At 38.4% G+C, this 26,586-nt stretch overlaps 1 protein-coding gene and 1 pseudogene across 1 annotated transcript in view; both read left to right on the forward strand.

Annotated features, from left to right (window-relative positions):
• Positions 1–1,281: 1,281 nt before the first annotated feature.
• The window catches only part of LOC133653441 (uncharacterized), a 39,764-nt gene continuing 14,459 nt past the window's right edge, over positions 1,282–26,586 (forward strand). The window contains exons 1-6 of the mRNA XM_062052697.1: positions 1,282–1,394; positions 1,784–1,815; positions 6,042–6,102; positions 6,204–6,268; positions 9,381–9,655; positions 20,530–20,637. The gene's annotated coding sequence lies outside the window, so the exon portion shown is untranslated. The remainder of the gene's footprint in view (positions 1,395–1,783; positions 1,816–6,041; positions 6,103–6,203; positions 6,269–9,380; positions 9,656–20,529; positions 20,638–26,586) is intronic.
• LOC133653256 (uncharacterized) lies at positions 20,664–26,102 on the forward strand (annotated as a pseudogene).

A 26,586-nucleotide genomic window follows, 5' to 3' on the forward strand; every position in this document is an offset into this window, starting at 1 on the left:
GTAATCACCACACACACTCTGCTTGTTGTAATTACAACACACACTTTGCCTGTTGTAATCACAACACACCCTTTGCTTGTGGTAATTACAACACACATTTTGCTTGTTGTAATTACAACACACACTTTGCTTGTTGCAATCACAACACACACTTTGCTTGTTGTAATCACAACACACACTTTGCTTGTTGTAATTACAACACACACTTTGCTTGTTGTATTTACAACACACACTTTGCTTGTTGTAATTACAACACACACTTTGCTTGTTGTAATCACAGCACACACTTTGCTTGTTGTAATCACAACACACACTTTGCTTGTTGTATTTACAACACACACTTTGCTTGTTGTAATTACAACACACACTTTGCTTGTTGTATTTACAACACACACTTTGCTTGTTGTAATTACAACACACACTTTGCTTGTTGTAATCACAGCACACACTTTGGTTGTTGTAATTACAACACACACTTTGCTTGTTGTAATCACAGCACACACTTTGCTTGTTGTAATCACAACACACACTTTGCTTGGTGTAATTACAACACACACTTTGCTTGTTGTAATTACAAAGCACACTTTGCTTGGCGTAATTACAAAGCACACTTTGCTTGTTGTAATCACAACACACACTGTGCTTGTTATAATCACAACACACTCTTTGCCTGTTGTAATTACAACACACACTTTGATTGTTGTAATTACAACACACACTTTGCTTGTTGTAATTACAATACACAATTTGATTGTTGTAATTACAACCCACACTTTGCTTGTTGTAATCACCACACACACTCTGCTTGTTGTAATTAAAACACACACTTTGCCTGTTGTAATCACAACACACACTTTGCTTGTGGTAATTACAACACACATTTTGCTTGTTGTAATTACAACACACACTTTGCTTGTTGTAATCACAACACACACTTTGCTTGTTGTAATCACAACACACACTTTGCTTGTTGTAATTACAACACACACTTTGCTTGTTGTATTTACAACACACACTTTGCTTGTTGTAATTACAACACACACTTTGCTTGTTGTAATCACAGCACACACTTTGCTTGTTGTAATCACAACACACACTTTGCTTGTTGTAATTACAACACACACTTTGCCTGGTGTAATTACAACACACACTTTGCTTGTTGTAATTACAAAGCACACTTTGCTTGGCGTAATTACAAAGCACACTTTGCTTGTTGTAATCACAACACACACTGTGCTTGTTGTAATCACAACACACACTTTGCTTGTTGTAATTACAAGGCACACTTTGTTGTAATTACTGTACTTCACCTGCGCGGCCGATAAAGTCCGTGACGTCATTTCCGACACTTCCAACCAGTCGGGGATTTGTCAACTGGCAGACTGCACATTCAGGTAAGAATTACTCGTCTTCAAGCGTTTATTGCGTTGTACAAGCAAAGTGTGTGTTGTTTTTCCGCCCCTCCAAATAGCGTTCGTGGTTAACCGTAACCTACTCACACAGTCTGGTTTTAGTAGAAGGCTACGCTAGCTACACAACAATTGGAGGTAACAACTACTGTGCGTTAGCTAGGTAACGGCTAACAGGGTTAGCGAGTGGTTTTAGCCACAATGTGTAGGCGGAGTCACGCTGACAGCGTTTTGAGCTAAAATACAATGATTTGCAAATCATTGTATTCCGTTTATATTTGCATCTAACACAATTTCCCAACTCATATGGAAACGGGGTTGGTAGGATCTTTTGATAGATGAGGTGTCACATCTGTGTCGTTGTGTCTTTGCAGGTGATATAGCGCGTCGAGCACACCGGATGAAGGTGAGTCAAACAGCTGCAATCGTTGCAAGGCTGGTTCGTGTTCGATTCTTTTAGTCAATGCGCCAGACATAACGTTTTCTTTGTGGTGATCTTTTCCAAAGAAAAATTGTCATGTCGGCCCAGTTTCAAAATGTAGCAAAAGTAAAGCTGAAAGGCTGTTTACAATAAACGACGAGCTTACCATTAACTGTGGAGAAATGTACACTACCGTTCAAAAGTTTGGGGTCACCCAAACAATTTTGTGGAATAGCCTTCATTTCTAAGAACAAGAATAGACTGTCGAGTTTCAGATGAAAGTTGTCTTTTTCTGGCCATTTTGAGCGTTTAATTGACCCCACAAATGTGATGCTCCAGAAACTCAATCTGCTCAAAGGAAGGTCCGTTTTGTAGCTTCTGTAACGAGCTAAACTGTTTTCAGATGTGTGAACATGATTGCACAAGGGTTTTCTAATCATCAATTAGCCTTCTGAGCCAATGAGCAAACACATTGTACCATTACAACACTGGAGTGATAGTTGCTGGAAATGGGCCTCTATACACCTATGTAGATATTGCACCAAAAAGCAGACATTTGCAGCTAGAATAGTCATTTACCCCATTAGCAATGTATAGAGTGTATTTCTTTAAAGTTAAGACTAGTTTAAAGTTATCTTCATTGAAAAGTACAGTGCTTTTCCTTCAAAAATAAGGACATTTCAATGTGACCCCAAACATTTGAACGGTAGTGTACATTGTTCTCTCGATATAAAAGAATCAAAGGTAAACATACCTGAGACTTGGTGGGGTTGAAGTTAACTGATGAAGGTATTTGAAGCAGGTGACCTATGAAGAGTGTGTGAAAAAGGAAAAGTTGCTCTTTAGCGTGCATTCAGTCCACAATTCCCAAAAGCAGTGAAGTTGGCACGTCGTGTAAATGGTAAATAAAAACAAAATACAATGATCCTTTTCAACTTATATTCAATTGAACTGATTTCAAAGACAAGATATTTAATGTTCCAACTGAGAAACTATTTTTTTATTTGCAAATAATCATTAATTTAGAATTTAATGGCAGCAACACATTGCAAAAAAGTTGTCACAGGGGCATTTTTACCACTGTGTTACATGGCCTTTCCTTTTAACAACACTCAGTAAACATTTGGGAACTGAGGAGACACATTTTTGAAGTGGAATTCTTTTCTATTCTTGCTTGATGTACAGCTTACGTTGTTCAACAGTCCGGGGGTCTCCGTTGTGGTATTTTAGGCTTCATAATGCGCCACACATTTTCAATGGGAGACAGGTCTGGACTACAGGCAGGCCAGTCTAGTACCCACACTCTTTTACTACGAAGCCACACCGTTGTAACACGTGGCTTGGCATTGTCTTGTTGAAATAATAAGCAGGGGCGTCCATGATAACGTTGCTTGGATGGCAACATATGTTGCTCCAAAACCTGTATTTACCTTCCAGCATTAATGGTGCCTTCACAGATGTGTAAGTTACCCATTCCTTGGACACTAATACACCCCCATTCCATCACAGATGCTGGCTTTTGAACATTGCGCCAAAAACAATCCGGATGGTTCTTTTTCTCTTTGGTCCGGAGGACACGACGTCCACAGTTTCCAAAAACAATTTGAAATGTGGACTCGTCAGACCACAGAACACTTTTACACTTTTGCATCAGTCCATCTTAGATGAGCTCGGGCCCAGCGAAGCCGGCAGCGTTTCCGGGTGTTGTTGATAAATGGCTTTCGCTTTACACAGTAGAGTTTTAACTTGCACTTACAGATGTAGCAACCAACTGGAAATACTGACAGTGGTTTTGGTGAATTGTTCCTGAGCCCTTTTGGTGATATCCTTTACACACTGATGTCGCTTTTTGATGCAGTATCGCCTGAGACATCGAAGGTCCGTGATATCATCGCTTACGTGCAGTGATTTTTCCAGATTCTCTGAACATTTTGATGATATTACAGACCGTAGATGGTGAAATCCCTAAATTCCTTGCAATAGCTGGTTGAGAAAGGTTGTTCTTAAACTGTTGGACAATTTGCTCACGTATTTGTGAACGACTGAGCATTTCATGGAATCTGCTTTTATACCCAATCATGGCACCCACCTGTTCCCAATGAGCCTGTTCACCTGTGGGATGTTCCAAAAAAGTGTTTGATGAGCATTGATCAACTTTGTCAGTCTTTTTTGCCACTTGTGCCAGCTTTTTTGAAACATGTTGCAGGCATCAAATTCCAATTTAGCTAATGTTTGCAAAAAATAACCACGTTTTCCAGTTCGAACGTTAAATATCTTGTCTTGTCTTTGCAGTCTATTAAATTGAATATAAATTGAAAATAATTAGCAAATCATTGTATTCTGTTTTTATTTACCATTTACAAACCCCGTTTTCATATGAGTTGGGAAATTGTGTTAGATGTAAATATAAACGGAATACAATGATTTGCAAATCATTTTCAACCCATATTCAGTTGAATGCGCTACAAAGACAACATATTTGATGTTCAAACTGATAAACGTTTTTTTTTTTGCAAATAATAATTAACTTAGAGTTTCATGGCTGCAACACGTGACAAAGAAGTTGGGAAAGGTGGCAATAAATACTGATAAAGTTGAGGAATGCTCATTAAACACTTATTTGGAACATCTCACAGGTGAACAGGCAAATTGGGAACAGGTGGGTGCCATGATTGGGTATAAAAGTAGATTCCATGAAATGCTCAGTCATTCACAAACAAGGATGGGGCGAGGGCCACCACTTTGTCAACAAATGCGTGAGCAAATTGTTGAACAGTTTAAGAAAAACCTTTCTCAACCAGCTATTGCAAGGAATTTAGGGATTTCACCATCTACGGTCCGTAATATCATCAAAGGGTTCAAAGAATCTGGAGAAATCACTGCACGTAAGCAGCTAAGCCCGCGACCTTCGATCCCTCAGGCTGTACTGCATCAAAAAGCGTCATCAGTGTGTAAAGGATATCACCACATGGGCTCAGGAACACTTCAGAAACCCACTGTCAGTAACTACAGTTGGTCGCTACATCTGTAAGTGCAAGTTAAAACTCTCCTATGCAAGGCGGAAACCGTTTATCAACAACACCCAGAAACGCCGTCGGCTTCGCTGGGCCTGAGCTCATCTAAGATGGACTGATGCAAAAGTGTAAAAGTGTTCTGTGGTCTGACGAGTCCACATTTCAAATTGTTTTTGGAAACTGTGGACGTCATGTCCTCTGGACCAAAGAGGAAAAGAACCATCCGGATTGTTATAGGCACAAAGTTGAAAAGCCAGCATCTGTGATGGTATGGGGGTGTATTAGTCCCCAAGACATGGGTAACTTACACATCTGTGAAGGCACCATTAATGCTGAAAGGTACATACAGGTTTCGGAGCAACATATGTTGCCCTCCAAGCAACGTTACCATGGACGCCCCTGCTTATTTCAGCAAGACAATGCCAAGCCACGTGTTACATCAACGTGGCTTCATAGTAAAAGAGTGCGGGTACTAGACTGGCCTGCCTGTAGTCCAGACCTGTCTCCCATTGAAAATGTGTGACGCATTATGAAGCCTAAAATACCACAACGGAGACCCCCGGACTGTTGAACAACTTAAGCTGTACATCAAGCAAGAATGGGAAAGAATTCCACCTGAGAAGCTTCAAAAATGTGTCTCCTCAGTTCCCAAATGTTTACTGAGTGTTGTTAAAAGGAAAGGCCATGTAACACAGTGGTGAACATGCCCTTTCCCAACTACTTTGGCACGTGTTGCAGCCATGAAATTCTAAGTTTATTATTTGCACAAAAAAAAATTAAGTTTATGAGTTTGAACATCAAATATGTTGTCTTTGTAGCATATTCAATTGAATATGGGTTGAAAAGGATTTGCAGATCATTGTATTCCGTTTATATTTATATCTAACACAATTTATCAACTCATATGGAAACGGGATTTGTACACAACGTGCCAACTTCATTGGTTTTGGGGTTTGTACATTATTCTCTCAATACAAAACTGTCAGAAACTGCATTCAGTCTACAATAATATAATAATAGTAATAAAAAAAAAAAAAAAAAAAGTAATAATAATAATAATAATAATAATAATAATAATAATAATAATAATAATAATACTTGTGCTTGGGTGTCCATCAAGCAAGAGTACCTGAATTGACTTTGTTAGATTAAGAAATGTCATTCTCATGTTATTCCATCTTTCTTCTATTTTTCCAGATCGAGGAAGAATGTTGGAGGGTACCACAGTCCACATTCCGGGGAAAGTTGGACCGATACTGTACGTGCCCAGACTGTAAAATCTGCACATTTCGTGGTACTTATTGTTCAACAATGAATTATACATGCAGGAGATGTGTGATATCACATTTTATTTTGTAGGAAAAACAGCATTGAGTCCAGAAGACAAGCAGTGATCCTAATTCTCTATCCTGGTGAGCTTTGAGGTAAAGAAAACCACTTTGATGTTAAAGATACTTTTAGTTATGTATGTCTTGGGCACTAATACACCCCCATACCATCACATTTGCTGGCTTTTCAACTTTGCACCTATAACAATCCGAATGGTTATTTTCCTCTTTCTTCCAGAGGACACAACGTCCACAGTTTCCAAAAACAATTTGAAATGTGGACTCGTCAGACACGTTTACGCTTTACATCAGTCCATCTTTGATGGCTTTGCATAGTAGAGTTTTAACTTGCACTTACAGATGTAGCGACCAACTGTAGTTACTGTCAGTGGTTTTCTGAAGTGTTCCTGAGCCCATGTGGTGATATCCTTTACACGCTGTTGTCACTTTTTGATGCAGTACCACCTGAGGGGATCGAAGGTCACGGGTTTAGCCGCTAATATGCAGTGATTTCTCCAGATTATCTGAACCTTTTGATGATATTACGGACCGTTGATGGGGAAATCCCTAAATTCCTTGCAATAGCTGGTTGAGAAATGTTCTTAAACTGTTCAACAATTTGCTCACGCATTTGTTGACAAAGTGGCGACCCTCACCCCATCCTTGTTTGTGAATGACTGAGCATTTCATGGAAGCTGCTTTAATACCGAATCATGGCACCCACCTGTTCCCAATTAGCCTGTTCACCTGTGGGATGTTCCAGATAAGTGTTTGATGAGCATTCCTCAACTTTATCAGTCTTTTTTGCCACTTTTTTGAAACAAATTCCAAATGGGCTAATATTTGCAAAAAATAACAAAGTTTTCCAGTTCAAACATTAAATATCTTGTCTTTGCAGCCTAGTCAATTGAATATAGGTTGAAAAGGATTAGCAAATCATTGTATTCTGTTTTCATTTATGATTTACACAACTTCACTGTTTTCGGGGTTTGTATTTTGTTTTACATCGTGAAAGTGCAGTGAATAATTCATATACTTACAATTCATTCTGGCCCTCCGATTTTCTTTCATGTCTTTGTCCGTACGGATGGGAAATGGTCTTAACTTATATTGGTGATGGCTTTAAAAAGATCTTAATAAGTCTTAAATTTGACTTGTTGAAACCTGCAGGGACCCTGTTTATTTTGCCGCAGGACAGTGATGCTGTTGTCTTGCAGTAGAAGGCGAAGCTAGCTACACAACAACTGGTGGTAGCATTGCTAACGTATCATTCACACATTTCTAACCTACTGTTATTATTTACCGTTTCATTGTCTCCTCCATTTTCATAAACAATATACACCGAAGGTCTTTGTTTAAAGGCCTACTGAAACCCACTACTACCGACCACGCAGTCTGATAGTTTATATATCAATGATGAAATCTTATCATTGCAACACATGCCAATACGGCCGGGTTAACTTATAAAGTGCAATTTTAAATTTCCCGCTAAACTTCCGGTTGAAAACGTCTATGTATGATGACGTATGCGCGTGACGTCAATCGTTGAAACGGAAGTATTCGGACACCATTTTATCCAATACAAAAAGCTCGGTTTTCATAGCAAAATTCCACAGTATTCTGGACATCTGTGTTGGTGAATCTTTTGCAATTTGTTTAATGAACAATGAAGACTGCAAAGAAGAAAGTAGTAGGTGGGATCAGTGTATTAGCGGCTGGCTGCAGCAACACAACCAGGAGGACTTTGACTTGGATAGCAGACGCGCTATCCGACGCTAGCCGCCGACCGCATCTATGATCGGGTGAAGTCCTTCGTTGCTCCGTCGATCGCTGGAACACAGGTGAGCACGGGTGTTGATGAGCAGATGTTGGCTGGTTGGCGTAGGTGGATAGCTAATGTTTTTAGCATAGCTCTGTGAGGTCCCGTTGCTAAGTTAGCTTCAATGGCGTTGTTAGCAACAGCATTGTTAAGCTTCGCCAGGCTGGAAAGCATTAACTGTGTAGTTACAGGTCCATGGTTTAATAGTATTGTTGATTTTCAGTCTATCCTTCCAGTCAGGGGTTTATTTCTTTTGTTTCTATCTGCAGTTAAGTCCGATGCTATCACGTTAGCTCCGTAGCTAAAGTGCTTCGCCGATGTATTGTCGTGGGGATAAAAGTCACTGTGAATGTCCATTTCGCGTTCTCGACTCTCATTTTCAAGAGGATATAGTATCCGAGGTGGTTTAAAATACAAATCCGTGATCCACAATAGAAAAAGGAGAGAGTGTGGAATCCAATGAGCCAGCTTGTACCTAAGTTACGGTCAGAGCGAAAAAAGATGCGTCCTGCACTGCACTCTAGTCCTTCACTCTCACGTTCCTCATCCACAAATCTTTCATCCTGGCTCAAATTAATGGGGTAATCGTCGCTTTCTCGGTCCGAATCGCTCTTGCTGCTGGTGTAAACAATGTGGAAATGTGAGGAGCCTTTCAACCTGCGACGTCACGCTACTTCCGGTACAGGCAAGGCTTTTTTTATCAGCGACCAAAAGTTGCAAACTTTATCGTTGATGTTTTCTACTAAATCCTTCCAGCAAAAATATGGCAATATCCCGAAATGATCACGTATGACACAGAATGGATCTGTTATCCCCGTTTAAATAATAAAAATTCATTTCATTAGGCCTTTAAAGTAGGGCTAATTTTTGCTAATCTTTCATAAAAGTTGAAAGTAAGGCACTGAGGCTAAAATTTGGTGGAGTGACTTGTGCAGGTTCAAATAAAACCAAGAGGGCATTTTCTTTCCTTGGTTTTATTGTGGACATGACGTTGTAGCACAGCCGGTTTTGCATCGACTTAAATTGGCTGACTCACGGAAGGATGTTTAGGTAAATGTCTACCATATATGGATAATCCGCTGGAGTCCCACTCGGACACAATTCCAAAAGGACCGTTTGGAGGAAGTATGAAGGAAGGCAAGATTGTTTCACAAATATCAATCAGTTTGATTGCAAATCCCCGGGATTGATGCCGATCCCAGATACACATAAGCAGGTACCAGGTATTGGTAACTGAACCATCGGAGCGATTGACCAGACTTAGCCAGTGGGTCTTAAATTCACTTAAACTGACCTTCAATTGGATGACATATACATCTGTGAATTCTGAAGGTACCAAACTGCTAAAATCAGTCACATTATACCAATTTGAGTCCTTTTTTGGTACAGGCTTTTGATAATGGGACTGTCCAAGGGGCTTTTACCACACATGTCCTCAACATCTTTGTGGTCAGCCTGAGAGGATCTCCCCAAGCAAGCTGGACTATCCATGGACGGAGCACAGGTCCTTTATGGCATCCTCGATGTGGCACATTTTTGTACCAGACGGGCTTTGGAAATGAGGTACCCTGAAAACTGAACTGCACCTCTGAAGTGTTTGAGAAGATCTTCATACACCTGAACAATGTCAACCAAAAGGTCCGCACCAAGTCCATGGTCTTAAGGTCAGTTACCTACAATCCATATCGAGTTTGCCAGTTTGTTGTAAATTCACTATTATCTACGCTACTACTTCTAGTAAGAGCTAATAAAATGCAGCTTAACAAAGTGTATTGTTCAATCTACAAACCCCAAAACCAGTGAAGTTGGCACGTTGTGTAAATGGTAAATAAAAACAGAATACAATGATTTGCAAATCCTTTCTTAACCTATATTCAATTGAATCGACTGCAAAGACAAGATACTTAACGTTCCAACTGAGAAACTTTGTTATTTTTTGCAAATATTAGCTCATTTCTGAATTTGATGCCTGCAACATGTTTCAAAAAAGCTGATACAAGTGGCAAAAAAGACTGAGGAAGTTGAGGAACGCTCATCAAACATTTATTTGGAACATTCCACAGGTGAACAGGCTAATTGGGAACAGGTGGGTGCCATGATTGGGTATAAAAGCAGCTTCCATGAAATGCTCAGTCATTCACAAACAAGGATGGGGCGAGGGTCACCACTTTGTCAACAAACAGTTTAAGAACAACATTTCTCAACCAGCTATTGCAAGGAATTTAAGGATTTCACCATCTACGGTCTGTAATATCATCAAAATGTTCAGAGAATCAGGCGAAAACCGAAAAACAACATTTAATGCCTGTGACCTCCGGTCCCTCATGAGGTACTGCATCAAAAAGCGACATCAGTGTGTAAAGGATATCACCCAGAAACGCCACAGGCTTCGCTGGGCCCGAGCTCATCTAAGATGGACTGATGCAAAGTGGAAAAGTGTTCTGTGGTCTGACGATTCCACATTTCAAATTGTTTTTGAAAACTGTGGACGTCGTGTCCTCCGGACCAAAGAGGAAAAGAACCATCTGGGTTGTTCTAGGCGCAAAGTTCAAAAGCCAGCCTCTGTGATGGTATGGGGGTGTATTAGTGCCCAAGGCATGGGTAACTTACACATCTGTGAAGGCACCATTAATGCTGAAAGGTACATACAAGTTTTGGAGCAACGTATGTTGCCATCTAAGCAACGTTATCATGGACCATGGTTATCATATCCAATCCGGCTTCAGAACTAACCACTCCACTGACACATGCCTTCTCTATCTGACCGACCACATCAAACATGAGGTGGACGCGGGCAAATACTGGGGCATGGTCATGCTGGACCTTCAGAAGGCCTTTGACACCGTTAACCACGCTATACTGTTGGATAAGCTCAGAGCAATCGGATTTAACAAAACCTCATGGAGCTGGATGCAATCTTACTTGGAGGGGAGGGACCAGTTGGTAGAGGTGAACGGCACCGTGTCCCCCCCCCCCCTCTCGGTGAGCTGTGGAGTCCCCCAAGGCAGTATATTGGGGCCTTTACTGTTCCTAATATACATAAACGACATGTCATCGGCATGCGACTGTGAATTGTTTTTGTTTGCGGATGACTCTGCCCTGCTGGTATCCGGCAAGGACAAGTCACAGGTGGAGAGAATCCTCAGTGCTGAGCTCTGTAGAACTTGCACCTGGCTCGCTGACAACAAGCTATCCATACACTTGGGTAAAACAGAATCCATCCTGTTTGGGTCCCACATCAACCTCAAGAAAGTCAATGACTTCACCATAAAAGTAGGTGACATTGTTATCACCAGGAAAGATGAGGTCACCTACCTAGGTTCCATTCTAGAGGCTAACCTTTCCTGTGATAAAATGGCAACCAAGGTAATCAGAAAGGTTAACCAACGGACGAGATTTCTCTACAGAATCTCCTCTCTGGTCAACAAAAGCACCTTGAGGATTCTGGCGGGAACTCTCGTTCAACCCTTTTTCGATTACGCATGCACCTCCTGGTACCCTAGCACCTCCAAAACCCTCAAATCTAAACTCCAAACATCTCAGAACAAGCTAGTCAGGTTACTTCTAGACCTCCACCCCAGATCCCACCTCACTCCTACCCACTTCTCTAAAGTGGGCTGGCTCAAGGTGGAGGACAGAGTTAAACAACTTGCACTGAGCCTAGTCTATAAAATCCGCTACACCTCCCTGATACCGAAGTACATGTCAAACTACTTCCTTAACGTAAATGACCGCCATAACCACAACACCAGGGGGAGCTCCACTAACCACGTTAAACCCAGATTCCGAACTAACAAAGGTCTTAACTCATTCTCTTTCTATGCCACATCAATGTGGAATGCGCTCCCAACAGGTATACAAGAAAGGGCATCTCTATCCTCCTTCAAAACCGCAATAAAAGTTCACCTCCAGGCAGCTACAACCCTAAACTAACACCCTCCCCGGATTGCTAATAATCAAATGTAAACAATCAAATGCAGATACTTTTTCTTCTGCCTTCTGATCTCTCTCTCTCTCTCTCTCTCTCTCGCTCTCTCTCTCCCTCTCTCTCTCTCTCTCTCTCTCTCTCTCTCTCTCTCTCTCTCTCTCTCTCTCTCTCTCTCTCTCTCTCTCTCTCTCTCTCTCTATGTCCACTACTTGCTGTCCATATCCTACCCCCCCTCCCCCTCCACACCCCTGATTGTAAATAATGTAAATAATTCAATGTGATTATCTTGTGTGATGACTGTATTATGATGATAGTATATATGATAGTATATATCTGTATCATGAATCAATTTGAGTGGACCCCGACTTAAACAAGTTGAAAAACTTATTCCGGTGTTACCATTTGGTGGTCAATTGTACGGAATATGTACTTCACTGTGCAACCTACTAATAAAAGTCTCAATCAATCAATCAATCAATCAATCAAAGACGCCCCTGCTTATTTCAGCAAGACAATGTCAAGCCACATTCTGCACGTGTTACAACAGCATGGCTTGGTAGTAAAAGAGTGCGGGTACTAGACTGGCCTGCCTGTAGTCCAGACCTGTCTCCCATTGAAAATGTGTGGCACATTATGAAGCCTAAAATAGCAGAAGGGAGACTGTTGAACAACGTAAGCTGTACATCAAGCAAGAATCGGAAATAATTCCACTTCAAAAATGTGTTTCCTCAGTTCCCAAACGTTTACTGAGTGTTGTTAAAAGGAAAGGCCATGTAACACAGTGGTAAAAATGCCCCTGTGACAACTTTTTTGCACTGTGTTGCTGCCATTAAATTCTAAGTTAATGATTATTTGTAAAAAAAAAAAAAGTTGGAACACTAAATATATTGTCTTTGCCGTTTATTTGATTAAAAATAAGTTGAAAAGGATTTGCAAATAATTGTATTCTGTTTTTATTTACCATTTAAACAACGTGCCAACTTCACTGCTTTTGGGTTTTGTATGTCTGTTTAAATCCCACACGTGTTTGGTCCTTGCCATTACCTTATAGCGCTGCCATCCCAGCTGTTGTTAGATACTATTACCTTATTACCTTATAGCGCTGCCATCCCAGCTGTTGTTAGATACTATTACCTTATTACCTTATAGCGCTGCCATCCCAGCTGTTGTTAGATACTATTACCTTATTACCTTATAGCGCTGCCATCCCAGCTGTTGTTAGATACTATTTGCAATTGACATGATTTTGAAATTTTCTGACTTAATAAAATTTCAATTTTGGTGACCTGTGATCTCTTGGTTGTGTTGACCCAATGACATTTCCCTTGAGCACAACAAACACAATTTATTTAGTGTACTTACAATGTCTTGAAAAATTCTCACTCTTATTCATACATCATGTCTTTCTTAACCAACAATGACATCAATATTGATTCAGAGTAACTGACTAAATATATCTTGTTTTACAAAAAATAGTTAGGCAACTTTTTGCATCATTTTATCTCGTAGTTTATAGAAAATTAGTTTTGTAATTGAGTCAATTTACTTTTGCAGATGACATTAACTTACTTTTTACAACAAAACTTAACACACATTTGTGAGTAGTCAACTTACTTTTACAACAAGACTTAACTCACATTTGTGAGTAGTAAACTTACTTTTACAACAAGACTTAACTCACATTTGTGAGTAGTCAACTTACTTTTACACCAAAACTTAACTCACATTGTGAGTAGTCAACTTACTTTTACAACAAAACTTAACTCACATTTTGAGTAGTCAACTTACTTTTACAACAAAACTTAACTCACATTTGTGAGTAGTCAACTTACTTTTACAACAAAAACTTAACTCACATTGTGAGTAGTCAACTTCCTTTTACAACAAAAACTTAACTCACATTGTGAGTAGTCAACTTACTTTTACAACAAAAACTTAACTCACATTTGTAAGTAGAACTCATGTGTTGTGTGTTGATTTTAAAATGAAATATTCTCAAAATATGATCTTATAATTTTTTTAATGATCATTTTTATTGGCACAATATTGTTTGTTTTGATATATAGGGAGGTTTATAGAACACTGTCGTTGTGTTTGAATGTATAACCACCTCTTGGCGTCTCATGCTGATATTTACATGATGTTGTTGCTCACTGGTCTTAAATGCTTTCAAACACTTCTCAATAAACACGATCTATTAATATAACTATTCAACAACTAAACCCGCTGGACATCCATAGCAGCAGATCACCATGGGAGAAGCATCCCTAAATCTGTGACCCTTTCTCAGAGGGTGTGGATTTAAATCAGATTGGTGGTAGTAGTTGTAGTAGTAATAGTAGTAGTAGTTGTAGTAGTAAAAGTGGTGGTAGAAGTCATATTAGTTGTAGTATTGGTAGTAGTAGTAGTCATAGTAGTAGTAGTAGTAGTAGTAGTAACAGTAGTAGTAGTAGTAGTAGTAGTGGTAGTAGTAGTAGTAGTGGTGGTGGTAGTAGTAGTAGTCATAGTAGTAGTAGTAGTAGTAGTAGTAACAGTAGTAGTAGTAGTAGTAGTAGTGGTAGTAGTAGTAGTAGTGGTGGTGGTAGTAGTAGTAGTGATAGTAGTCGTAGTAGTAGTAGTAGTAGTAGTAGTTGTAGTGGTGGTAGTAGTAGTAGTGGTAGTAGTAGTGGTGGTAGTAGTAGTAGTCATAGTTGTAGTAGTAGTAGTAGTGGTAGTCGTAGTAGTAGTAGTAGTCAAAGTAGTAGTAGTAGTAATAGTGGTGTAATAGTCGTAGTAGTAATAATAGTAGTAGTGGTAGTAGTAGTAGTAATAGTAGTAGTAGTGGTAGTCATAGTAGTAGTAGTAGTCAAAGTAGTAGTAGTAGTAATAGTGGTGGTAATAGTCATAGTAGTAATAATAGTAGTAGTGGTAGTAGTAGTAGTAGTCATAGTAATAGTAATAGTAGTAGTAGTAATAGTGGTGGTAATAATCGTAGTAGTAGTAGTAGTAGTAGTAGTAGTGGTGGTATTAGTCAAAGTCATAGTAGTAGTAGTAGTGGTAGTAGTTGTAGTAGTAGTTGTAGTAGTAGTAGTAGTGGTGGTGGTGGTAGTAGTAGTAGTAGTGGTAGTCGTAGTAGTAGTAGTAGTCAAAGTAGTAGTAGTAGTAATAGTGGTGTAATAGTCGTAGTAGTAATAATAGTAGTAGTGGTAGTAGTAGTAGTAATAGTAGTAGTAGTGGTAGTCGTAGTAGTAGTAGTAGTCAAAGTAGTAGTAGTAGTAATAGTGGTGGTAATAGTCGTAGTAGTAATAATAGTAGTAGTGGTAGTAGTAGTAGTAGTCATAGTAATAGTAATAGTAGTAGTAGTAATAGTGATGGTAATAATTGTAGTAGTAGTAGTAGTAGTAGTAGTAGTAGTAGTGGTGGTAGTAGTCAAAGTCATAGTAGTAGTAGTAGTGGTAGTAGTTGTAGTAGTAGTTGTAGTAGTAGTAGTAGTGGTGGTGGTGGTAGTAGTAGTAGTAGTGGTAGTAGTTGTGGTAGTAGTAGTAGTAGTAGTAGTCGTAGTAGTAGTCGTAGTACTACTAGTAGTAGTAGTGGTAGTGGTAGTAGTAGTGGTAGTAGTGGTGGTATTAGTAGTAGTATTAGCATTAGTAGTAGTAGTATTAGTAGTAATCATAGTTGTAGTAGTAGTAGTACTGGTAGTCGTAGTAGTAGTAGTTGTAGTAGTGGTGGTAATAGTGGTAGTGGTAGTAGTGGTAGTGGTGGTAGTAGTAGTAGTGGTAGTAGTAGTAGTAGTGGTAGTAGTAATAGTAGTAGTCGTCATAGTAGCAGTGGTAGTAACAGTAGTAGTAATCATAATAGTAGTAGTAGTATTTGTTGCAGAATCTTAGTAGTAGCAGTAGTGATAGTAGTAGTGGTAGTAGTAGTCATAGTAGTAGTAGTAATAGTAGTAGTCATAGTAGTCGTAGTAGTAGTAGTAGTAGTAGTAGTAGTAGTGGTGGTGGTGGTAGTAGTAGTCGTAGTAGTAGCAGTAGTAGTAGTGGTAGTAACAGTAGTAGTAGTAGTAGTAGTAGTAGTGTTAGTAGTAGTAGTAGTAGTAGTAGTATTTGTTGCAGTACTGTAATAGTAAAATGTGGTTTAGTTGAGTTGTTGAAGCCCTTTGAGGTACTTGTAATGAAGAGTTATAAAATACATGTTCAATAATACATTGATTGATAAAGTAGTTCATTTAAAAGTACATTTGATTTGTATGGTGTTATGAAATAAGTTTGATATGTGTTCGTATGGACTATTACCATTCTGTTAATTAGTTAGTTAGTTAGGTAGTCAGTTGGTCAGATTGTCAGATTGTTAGTCAGTTAGTTTGTTGGTTAGTTAGTTGGTTAGGTAGTAGATAGTGAATTCGCCTGACAGTTAGTTAGTCAGTCAGTCAGTTAGTTAGTTAGTTAGTTAGTTAGTTAGTTAGTTAGTTAGTTAGTTAATTGGTCAGTTTGTTTGTTAGTAAGACAGTCAGTTGGTCAGTTTGTTAGTCAGTTAGTGTGTTGGTTAGTTAGTTAATTCGGTAGTTAGTTTGTCAGTTAGTTAGTCAGTTTATGTGTTAGTCAGTTAGTTAGTTTGTTAGTTAGGCAGTTGGTTGGTCAGTTGTTTTGTTAGTTAGGCAGTTAGTTGGTTAAGTAGTTAGTCAGTTTGCTTGTTATACCGCTAGTCGGTCAGTTAGTTAGTTTGGTGGTTAGTTAGGTAGTTAGCTAGTCATTTAGTTAGTCAGGGTGTTAGTTAGTTTGAGTGCTAGTTAGTTGGTCAGTTTGTTAGTGAGTCAGCCAGTTAGTTAGGCAGGTAGTTGGTCGGTTATCTTGTTAGTTAGGAAGTTAGTTGGTTAGGTAGTTAGTCAGTTTGCTTGTTAGACAGCTAGTCGGCCAGTTAGTTAATCCGTTTTTTGTCAGTTAGTCAGCTAGTTTGTTTGTTAGTTAGGTAGTTAGTTATGTAGTTAGTTAGTCAGTGTGTTAGGTAGTTGATCAGTCAGTTAGTTAGTTAGTTAGTTAGTTAGTTAGTTAGTTAGTTAGTTAGTTAGTTAGTTAGTTAGTTAGTTAGTGACAGTTTGCCGCCCTTTACCAAGTGCCATTTGTCAAGCTGAGAGTTGCGTGAATTGTGCTTCTAGCTTCACATCAGCAGAGATGAGATGACCTTGAGATGACTTTGTCAACACAATGCTGTTAGCCTCATTGGGCTCTCCAAAGTGTGCGTGTGGTCGTCAGTCCACTGTGTTGTAAACTATGTCCAAACAATGTGTGTGTCTGTCATTTTATTTACGTGTTTGTGTACTCATGTGTGTGTCTGTATCTCAATGTGTGTGTGTGTGTGTGTGTGTGTGTGTGTGTGTGTGTGTGTGATATTTGTGTGTGTGTTCAGATCCGCGTGTGCATAATTCAATGTGTGTGTCCGTATTTTGATTTGTGTGTGTAAAACAAATTAAAATTTGTGTGTCTGTATTGTGGTCTGTGTGTGTGTGTGTGTGTGTGTGTGTGTGTGTTTGTGTGTGTGTGTGTGTGTGTGTTTGTGTGTGTGTGTGTGTGTGTGTGTTCATATTCATGTGAACCAGGAGCCTTGATTGGCTCTCTTTTGACCCCTGACTTTTGCGACACAACCAGCTATTGCAAGGAATTGAGGGATTTCACCATCTACGGTCCGTAATATCATCGCAAGGTTCAGAGAATCTGGAGAAATCACTGCACGTAAGCGATGAAATGACGGACGGTACTGCATCAAGAAGCGACATCAGTGTGTAAAGGATATCACCACATCGGCTCAGGAACACTTTAGAAAACCACTGTCAGTAACTACAGTTTGTCTAAACTCTACTATGCAAAGCCAAAGCCATTTATCAACAACACCCAGAAACGCCGCTGGCTTTGCTGGGCCCGAGCTCATCTAAGATGGACTGATGCAAAGTGGAAAAGTGTTCTGTGGTCTGACGAGTCCACATTTAACTATTTTTTGGGGAAACTGTGGACGTCGTGTCCTCCGGACCAATGAGGAAAACAACCATCCGGATTGTCATAGGCGCAAAGTGTAAAAGCCAGCATCTGTGATGGTATGGGGGTGTATTAGTGCCCAAGACATGGGTAACTTACACATCTGTGAAGGCACCATTAATGCTGAAAGGTACATACAGGGAGAAACTTATATTGTTTTTGCAAATAATAATTAACTTAGAATTTAATGGCATCAACACATTGCAAAAAAAGGGGCATTTTTACCACTGTGTTACATGGCCTTTCCTTTTAACAACACTCAGTAAAAGTTTGGGAACTGAGGAGACACATTTTTGAAGTGGAATTATTTCCCATTCTTGCTTGATGTACAGCTTAAGTTGTTCAACAGTCCGGGGGTCTCCGTTGTGCTATTTTAGGCTTAACAATGCGCCACACATTTTCAATGGGAGACAGCGCCGGACTACAGGCAGGCCAGTCTAGTACCTGCACTCTTTTACTACGAAGCCACGCTGTTGTAACACGTGGCTTGGCATTCGTTTATGATAACGTTGCTTGAATGGCAACATATGTTGCTCCAAAACCTGTATGTACCTTTCAGCATTAATGGTGCCTTCACAGATGTGTAAGTTACCCATGTCTTGGGCACTAATACACCCCCATACCATCACAGATGCTGGCTTTTCACCTTTGCGCCTAGAACAGTCCGGATGGTTCTTTTTTCGCCTTGGTCTGAAGGACACGACGTCCACAGTTTCCAAAAACAATTTGAAATGTGGACTCGTCAGACCACAGAACACTTTTCCACTTTGCATCAGTCCATCTTAGATGAGCTCGGGCCCAGCGAAGCCGGCGGCGTTTCTGGGTGTTGTTGATAAATGGCTTCGCATAGTAGAGTTTTAACTTGCACTTACAGATGTAGCGACCAACTGTAGTTACTGTCAGTGGTTTTCTGAAGTGTTCCTGAACCCATGTGGTGATATCCTTTACACACTGATGTCCCTTGCTGATGCAGTACCGCCTGAGGGATTCAAGGTCACGGGGCATTCAATGTTGGTTTTCGGCAATTTCTCCTTTTGATGATATTACAGACCGTAGATGGTGAAACCCCTAAATTCCTTGCAATAGCTGGTTGAGAAATGTTGTTATTAAACTGTTGGACAATTTGCTCACGCATTTGTTGACAAAGTGGTGACCCTCACCCCATCCTTGTTTGTGAATGGAAGCTGCTTTTATACCCAATCATGGCACCCACCTGTTCCCAATTAGCCTGTTCACCGGTGGGATGTTCCAAATAAGTGTTTGATGAGCATTCCTCAACTTTATCAGTATTTATTGCCACCTTTTCCAACTTCTTTGTCACGTGTTTTGAGTTTGAGTTTTTTTCGAACATGCAAGCATACAACATAATACATCACAATTTCCAGTTTCTTTTCAACATGTTCGAAAAGGAGTAGGAAGAAGCAGAGCTTATTTAATCCTACCCCTTTTCTTTACATAACAGTCGCAAAACTTTTTGTTCACTTCCTGTTCACAATTTTTTCACAATAAACTCCATAAGTAATTACAATAAAAATAAATAAATAAATAATAGTAAGAATTTAATAATAATAATTGGTGAAGTAAGTCATATTTCATATGATGAGATAAGTAAGATTACTTTAAGAATGAATGAATGGATGGATGAAATAAATTGAGAATGTTTGTCATGGTTCTTCTTCATTGTACTTTGTAAACACTTTAAGTTTGAAGAGTTTCTTGAAGTGTATCATATTAGTACATTGTTTGATTGCTTTGCTTAATCCATTCCATAATTTAATTCCACATACTGATATACTGAAGGTCTTAAGTGTTGTACGTGCAAACAAATGTTTTAAATTACGTTTTTCTCTAAGATTATATTTCTCCTCTTTTTTTGAGAAGAATTGTTGTATATTCTTGGGTAGCAGGTTATAGTTTGCTTTGTGCATAATTTTAGCTGTTTGCAAATTCACTATGTCGTGGAATTTCAGTATTTTTGATTCAATAAATAAAGGTGTTGCTGGCACCAAGTTCTAAAGTTAATGATTATTTGCACACAAAAAAAAAAAGTTGATCAGTTTGAACATCAAATATGTTGTCTTTGCAGCATATTCAACTGAATATGGGTTGAAAATGATTTGCAAATCATTGTATTCCGTTTATATGTACATCTAACACCATTTTCCAACTCATATGGAAACGGGGTTTGTAGTTCACAAGACAATAATACTTCCGTATCAGTTCACCTAAGTTCGCGGGGACGCACACCAGCTCCCCAGCTGTTACCCTGCAGGATGAGTGTTTGAGTGTGTGTGTGTGTGTGTGTGTGTGTGTGTGTGTGTGTGTGTGTGTGTGTGTGTGTGTGTGTGTGTGTGTGTCCCTCACAGTGATTCAAGCGAGTGGGTGGCAGCAGCAACTGGTCTGCCTGTGTGGCTGTGCAGAGCAGACATGCTTCTCACTGCTAGATATTACTCATTTCCTCAGCCCTTTGCACAAACACACACACACACACACACACACACAAACACACACACACACACACACACACTCTCTTGACACACTCACTTACGTACACGACAGACGAATAGCAGGCTTTCAGTTGGGTTTTCTATTCTTTCACACACAGATATGACAGGCTGGCTCTTACAGAGTAGCGCAGTTCGGAGCTGAGAAGACCGTTGACCCTCTGGGACGTCTGGGACAGGAACGGGACGTCTGCAGAGCCGTCGCTAAGGTCAGTCTCTCATCAGCTCCGTTAAGATGGCCGCCGGCGCCCACGTTATGCGAGTCAAAGTCCGAACGCCTGCACTCTCTCTCAGCGCGTGGATCGTCAAAGTTTGTATGTTAGAGTCCGGCGTGTGCTCTGGTGACGGACAGCACTTTGGAGGAACGCTTGTGCAGAGAAAGGGCAGGATGAAACAAAAAGCCATTTTCACGTCGACGTCGGTTTAGCGAGACGGAGTTCTTCGAAAGGATGTTTGGGAGCAAAGTGAAAAGAGGATTATTGAGATTGTGATGATTGAGCTGGGATGTGTTGCAAGTATTGGGTGTTCTTCGTTCTGGACGGACGCGTGTGCAGTGTGCAGTGTAGGAGTCGTCTCCAACTCCTCCACATGCACAGCATCTTCTTTGTTGGCTCCTTCGCTTTGGCAGCTTTATTCGGGGAAACCGCCGGTTTTCCTCGGGGTTATCAAAAGGACAAGAATACTCCTTTCCACACAAAAATAGGGCAGATTAATAATGCATCCATCGAAGAAATCATAAGACTTGTGAAGAGTTGAACATTTAAAGACTTCTAGTTTTTACCTTCTATTGCAGAATAATAGTTTGTTTTCTCTCTTTGTGGTTCAAATTGTAAACTGTTTTGTATCTTTATCAAGAATGGCATACTTGGCATGGACTTATTTAGCAGGTAAATACAAATGGCCATCATTACTCTGAAGTTGAATTTTGACTTTCCATTATTATGATTGTTATTGTTTTGTGTGTTCTTGTTTTTTTCCAACATTTCTTCACTCTTCTCAAAAGCATGTCAGGCTCATAGAAAATTGTCCACAGATGAAAATAGGTGTATGAATGCGGTGTTGGAACACCTTTGTGTAGCTTCTGTACAAAATCAATTACATTAGTAAATGTTACACTGCAAAAACTGATATTTGCTTATTGTCTGTCTGATAACATAATTCTTTTCACTAAGCAGATTTTATGTTAGATTGTGTCAAACACTGATGACACCTATTAAACAAGACAAAAGGCAAGGAATCAAACAGAGACATAATTCAATTTGGACTCAATTGAGGAGAGACATGGCCACTGTACTCTCTGTACAGTCCTGCACCACGCTCTGACGAAGAAGGTTTCCTTCTTCTCTTTTATTTAGATGTTCAATGTTTACGCTACAACACATTTCTCAACAGGAATGGGTAGTATGTAAACAGTCCTTGTTTTCGGTCACATTGAAGACAAAAGAAGAAGATCCCTCGGGCTTGGGCTTGTCCTGGATTCAGCTTGATCAGGTTTTCGAGGACAATGGATGACCCCTCCCGTCTGTTTCTATCGTACACAGCGGAAACTTCCAAGCGTTTGGCTTGGTGCAACAGAGACAGCTTCTTGTCTGTTCATTGGAAACTCAGAATGGAAAGTTTTTGTGATAACTTACACACAATTATTCCAACAGATTGTTTTACTTGTTTTAAGGGTTTTGGTCCTAAATGATCTCAGTAAGATAGTACAGCTTGTTGCTGAGATTGTATTACCTATATTGAGTAAAACATGCTTGAAACTAGAATATCAACTGTTGCAAAGCTGTGTCATCAACACTCACAAGTATAAAACTACTTTTTTTTAAAGTAATCGTTTCTTATTTCAAGCATGAAAAAAAAAAAAAATCATGACTTTGACACAATTGTGTCTCATAATTAAAACAGATGACGGCCAAATGGACTTTGCTGTTTTATTTTCAATGAAACAATAGAAAACACGTACTCATATAGTAGTACAGTTGGCACAGTACAGTAAACTGTACTTAATATTAAAACATTTAACATGTGACATTTCAAACAATTTTGAAAGAGTTCATGCACTTTCAGATAAATTCTTCAAAATTACAATTAAAAAAATTTGGCCGGGGGCCGGGCTGTATATATGCGCACTAATTGACTGATAGAGCACGCACTTGGCGCGATGATGTCATGTTATCGATGGAAAAATACATTTTTACACCATATGTTTTGACTGAGCGGTTAGTAGACCCCAAGAGTAACAAGCGGTTGCCTTGTTGCCTTTCCATTAAGAACAATAAATAAGTTTTTAGTGTAAGTTTGCTGGTTTCAAGAAATGTAATGCCGAGCGCATATCATTATGTCAAGATAATGGCACTAGCATTTACTTCATTTAAGAATATTATTCAACATATTGAGCAAAAAGGTGTCTTTTTTTTTTCTACCAAGAAAAGTGCCCTTGTTATTAGTGAGAATATACTTATTTTAAGGTATTTTGGGGTTCATTGAGGTTAGTTAATTTTACTTGTTTTGGAAAGTCTTGACAAGCCAAATGTTCTTGTTCTATCGGCAGATAATTTAGCTTAGTTCAAATAAAATACCCCTAATTTTTGTATTTTTTGTTCTTGTTTTTGAACACTGACTTTTTGCAGTGTAGTTAGTTAGTTAGTTAGTTGCTGTGGTAGAATCCTGGTTAAGGCTTATATGCTTTTATTTTTAGGCTTATTTTGCGCTAAATAGGAGGTCGCATTTTAATGTTGTGTAAATGGTCATTAGCGACACCTCAGAAGTTGTAGTCAAAGTAGTACACGTCCTAAAAAAAACTTATTTCGTAACATATGAAACACAAATTTCAAATGAAAATATTCTGTTTGAATAGTTGTACTCGACAGGGAAAAATATTTTAGCATTTTTCTTGACAATGATCAGAGTAGGCTACATAAACAAAGTACAAACATGCAGTAAATTCAACAAACAGTACACAAGAACAGGTAAACTACATAAACAAAGTACAAACATGCGGTACATTCAACAAACAATACACAATAACAAGTAAACTACATAAACAAAGTACAAACATGCAGTAAATTCAACAAACAAGAACAAGTAAACTACATAAACAAAGTACAAAGATGCAGTAAATTCAACAAACAGTACACAAGAACAAGTAAACTACATAAACAAAGTACAAAGATGCAGTAAATTCAACAAGCAGTACAAAAGAACAAGTAAACTACATAAACAAAGTACAAAGATGCAGTAAATTTAACAAACAGTACACAAGAAAAGGTAAACTACATAAACAAAGTACAAAGATGCAGTAAATTCAACAAACAGTACACAAGAACAGGTAAACTACATAAACAAAGTACAAAGATGCAGTAAATTCAACAAACAGTACACAAGATCAGGTAAACTACATAAACAAAGTACAAAGATGCAGTACATTCAACAAACAGTACACAAGAACAGGTAAACTACATAAACAAAGTACAAAGATGCAGTAAATTCAACAAACAGTATACAATAACAGGTAAACTACATAAACAAAATACACAGATGCAGTAAATTCAACAAACAGTACACAAGAACAGGTAAACTACATAAACAAAGTACACAGATGCAGTAAATTCAACAAACAGTACACAAGAACAGGTAAACTACATAAACAAATACAAAGATGCAGTAAATTCAACAAACAGTACACAAGAACAGGTAAACTACATAAAGTACAAAGATGCAGTAAATTCAACAAACAGTACACAAGAACAGGTAAACTACATAAACAAAGTACAATCATGCAGTAAATTCAACAAACAGTACACAAGAACAGGTAAACTACATAAAGTACAAAGATGCAGTAAATTCAACAAACAGTACACAAGAACGGGTAAACTACATAAACAAAGTACAAAGATGCAGTAAATTCAACAAACAGTACACAAGAACGGGTAAACTACATACACAAAGTACAAACATGCAGTAAATTCAACCAACAGTACACAAGAACAGGTAAACTACATAAATAAAGTACAAAATTGCAGTCAATTCAACAAACAGTACCCAAGAACAAGTAAACTACATAACAAAGTACAAACATGCATTAAATTCAACCAACAGTACACAAGAACAGGTCAACTACATAAACAAAGTACAAAGATGCAGTAAATTCAACAAACAGTACACAAGAACGGGTAAACTACATACACAAAGTACAAACATGCAGTAAATTCAACCAACAGTACACAAGAACAGGTAAACTACATAAATGAAGTACAAAATTGCAGTCAATTCAACAAACAGTACCCAAGAACAAGTAAACTACATAACAAAGTACAAACATGCATTAAATTCAACCAACAGTACACAAGAACAGGTAAACTACACAAAGTACAAAGATGCAGTAAATTCAACAAACAGTACACAAGAACAAGTAAACTACATAAAGTACAAAGATGCAGTAAATTCAACAAACAGTACACAAGATCAGGTAAACTACATAAACAAAGTACAAAGATGCAGTAAATTCAACAAACAGTACACAAGATCAGGTAAACTACATAAACAAAGTACAAACAGTTACCAAGAAATGAACAAAGTAAGCAGATTTTACCAGGAAATGAAAAAAGTAATCAGACACGAGCTGGAAATTAACAATTAAGCAGATATTACCAGGAAATGAACAAAGTGAGCTGATATTACCAGGAAATGAACAAAGTGGTCAGATATTACCAGGAAATGAACAAAGTAAGCAGATATTACCAGGAAATGAACAAAGTGATCAGACATTACCAGGAAATGAACAAAGTAAGCAGATATTACCAGGAAATGAAAAAAGTAAGCAGATACTACCAAGAAATGAACAAAGTGATCAGATATTACCAGGAAATAAACAAAGTAAGCAGATATTACCAGGAAATTAAGAAAAGTAAGCAGATATTACCAGGAAATGAACAAAGTGATCAGATATTACCAGGAAATTAAGAAAAGTAAGCAGATATTACCAGGAAATGAACAAAGTGATCAGATATTACCCGGAAATTAAGAAAAGTAAGCAGATATTACCAGGAAATGAACAAAGTGATCAGATATTACCAGGAAATGAAAAAAGTAAGCTGATATTACCAGGAAATGAACAAAGTGATCAGATATTACCAGGAAATGAAAAAAGTAAGCAGATATTACCAGGAAATGAACAAAGTGATCAGATATGACCAGGAAATGAACAAAGTAAGCAGATATTACCAAGAAATGAACAAAGTAAGCAGATTTTACCAGGAAATGAACAAATTGTTCAGATATTACCAGGAAATGAATAAAAGTAAGCAGATATTACCAGGAAATGAACAAAGTGATCAGATATTACCAGGAAATGAAGAAAAGTAAGCAGATATTACCAGGAAATGAACAAAGTGATCAGATATTACCAGGAAATTAACAAAGTAAGCAAATATTACCAGGAAATGAACAAAGTGATCAGATATTACCAGGAAATGAACAAAGTAAGCAGATATTACCAGGAAATGAACAAAGTGATCAGATATTACCAGGAAATGAAAAAAGTAAGCAGATATTACCGGGACATGAATAAAGTGATCAGATATTACCAGGAAATGAACAAAGTAAGCAGATATTACCGGGAAATGAACAAAGTGATCAGATATTACCAGGAAATGAACAAAGTAAGCAGATATTACCAGGAAATTAACAAAGTGATCAGATATTACCAGGAAATGAACAAGGTAAGCAGATATTACCAGGAAATGAACAAAGTGATCAGATATTACCAGGAAATGAAAAAGTAAGCAGATATTACCAGGAAATGAACAAAGTGATCAGATGTTACCAGGAAATGCACAAAGTAAGCAGATATTAGCAGGAAATGAAAAAAGTGATCAGATATTACCAGGAAATGAACAAAGTAAGCAGATATTACCAGGAAATTAAGAAAAGTAAGCAGATATTACCAGGAAATGAACAAAGTGATCAGATATTACCAGGAAATTAAGAAAAGTAAGCAGATATTACCAGGAAATGAAGAAAGTGATCAGATATTACCAGGAAATGAAAAAAGTAAGCTGATATTACCAGGAAATGAACAAAGTGATCAGATATTACCAGGAAATGAACAAAGTAAGCAGATATTAGCAGGAAATGAACAATGTGATCAGATATTACCAGGA

This window comes from Entelurus aequoreus, linkage group LG07 (assembly GCF_033978785.1).
Source record: "Entelurus aequoreus isolate RoL-2023_Sb linkage group LG07, RoL_Eaeq_v1.1, whole genome shotgun sequence".
NCBI classification, from domain to species: Eukaryota; Metazoa; Chordata; class Actinopteri; order Syngnathiformes; family Syngnathidae; genus Entelurus; species Entelurus aequoreus.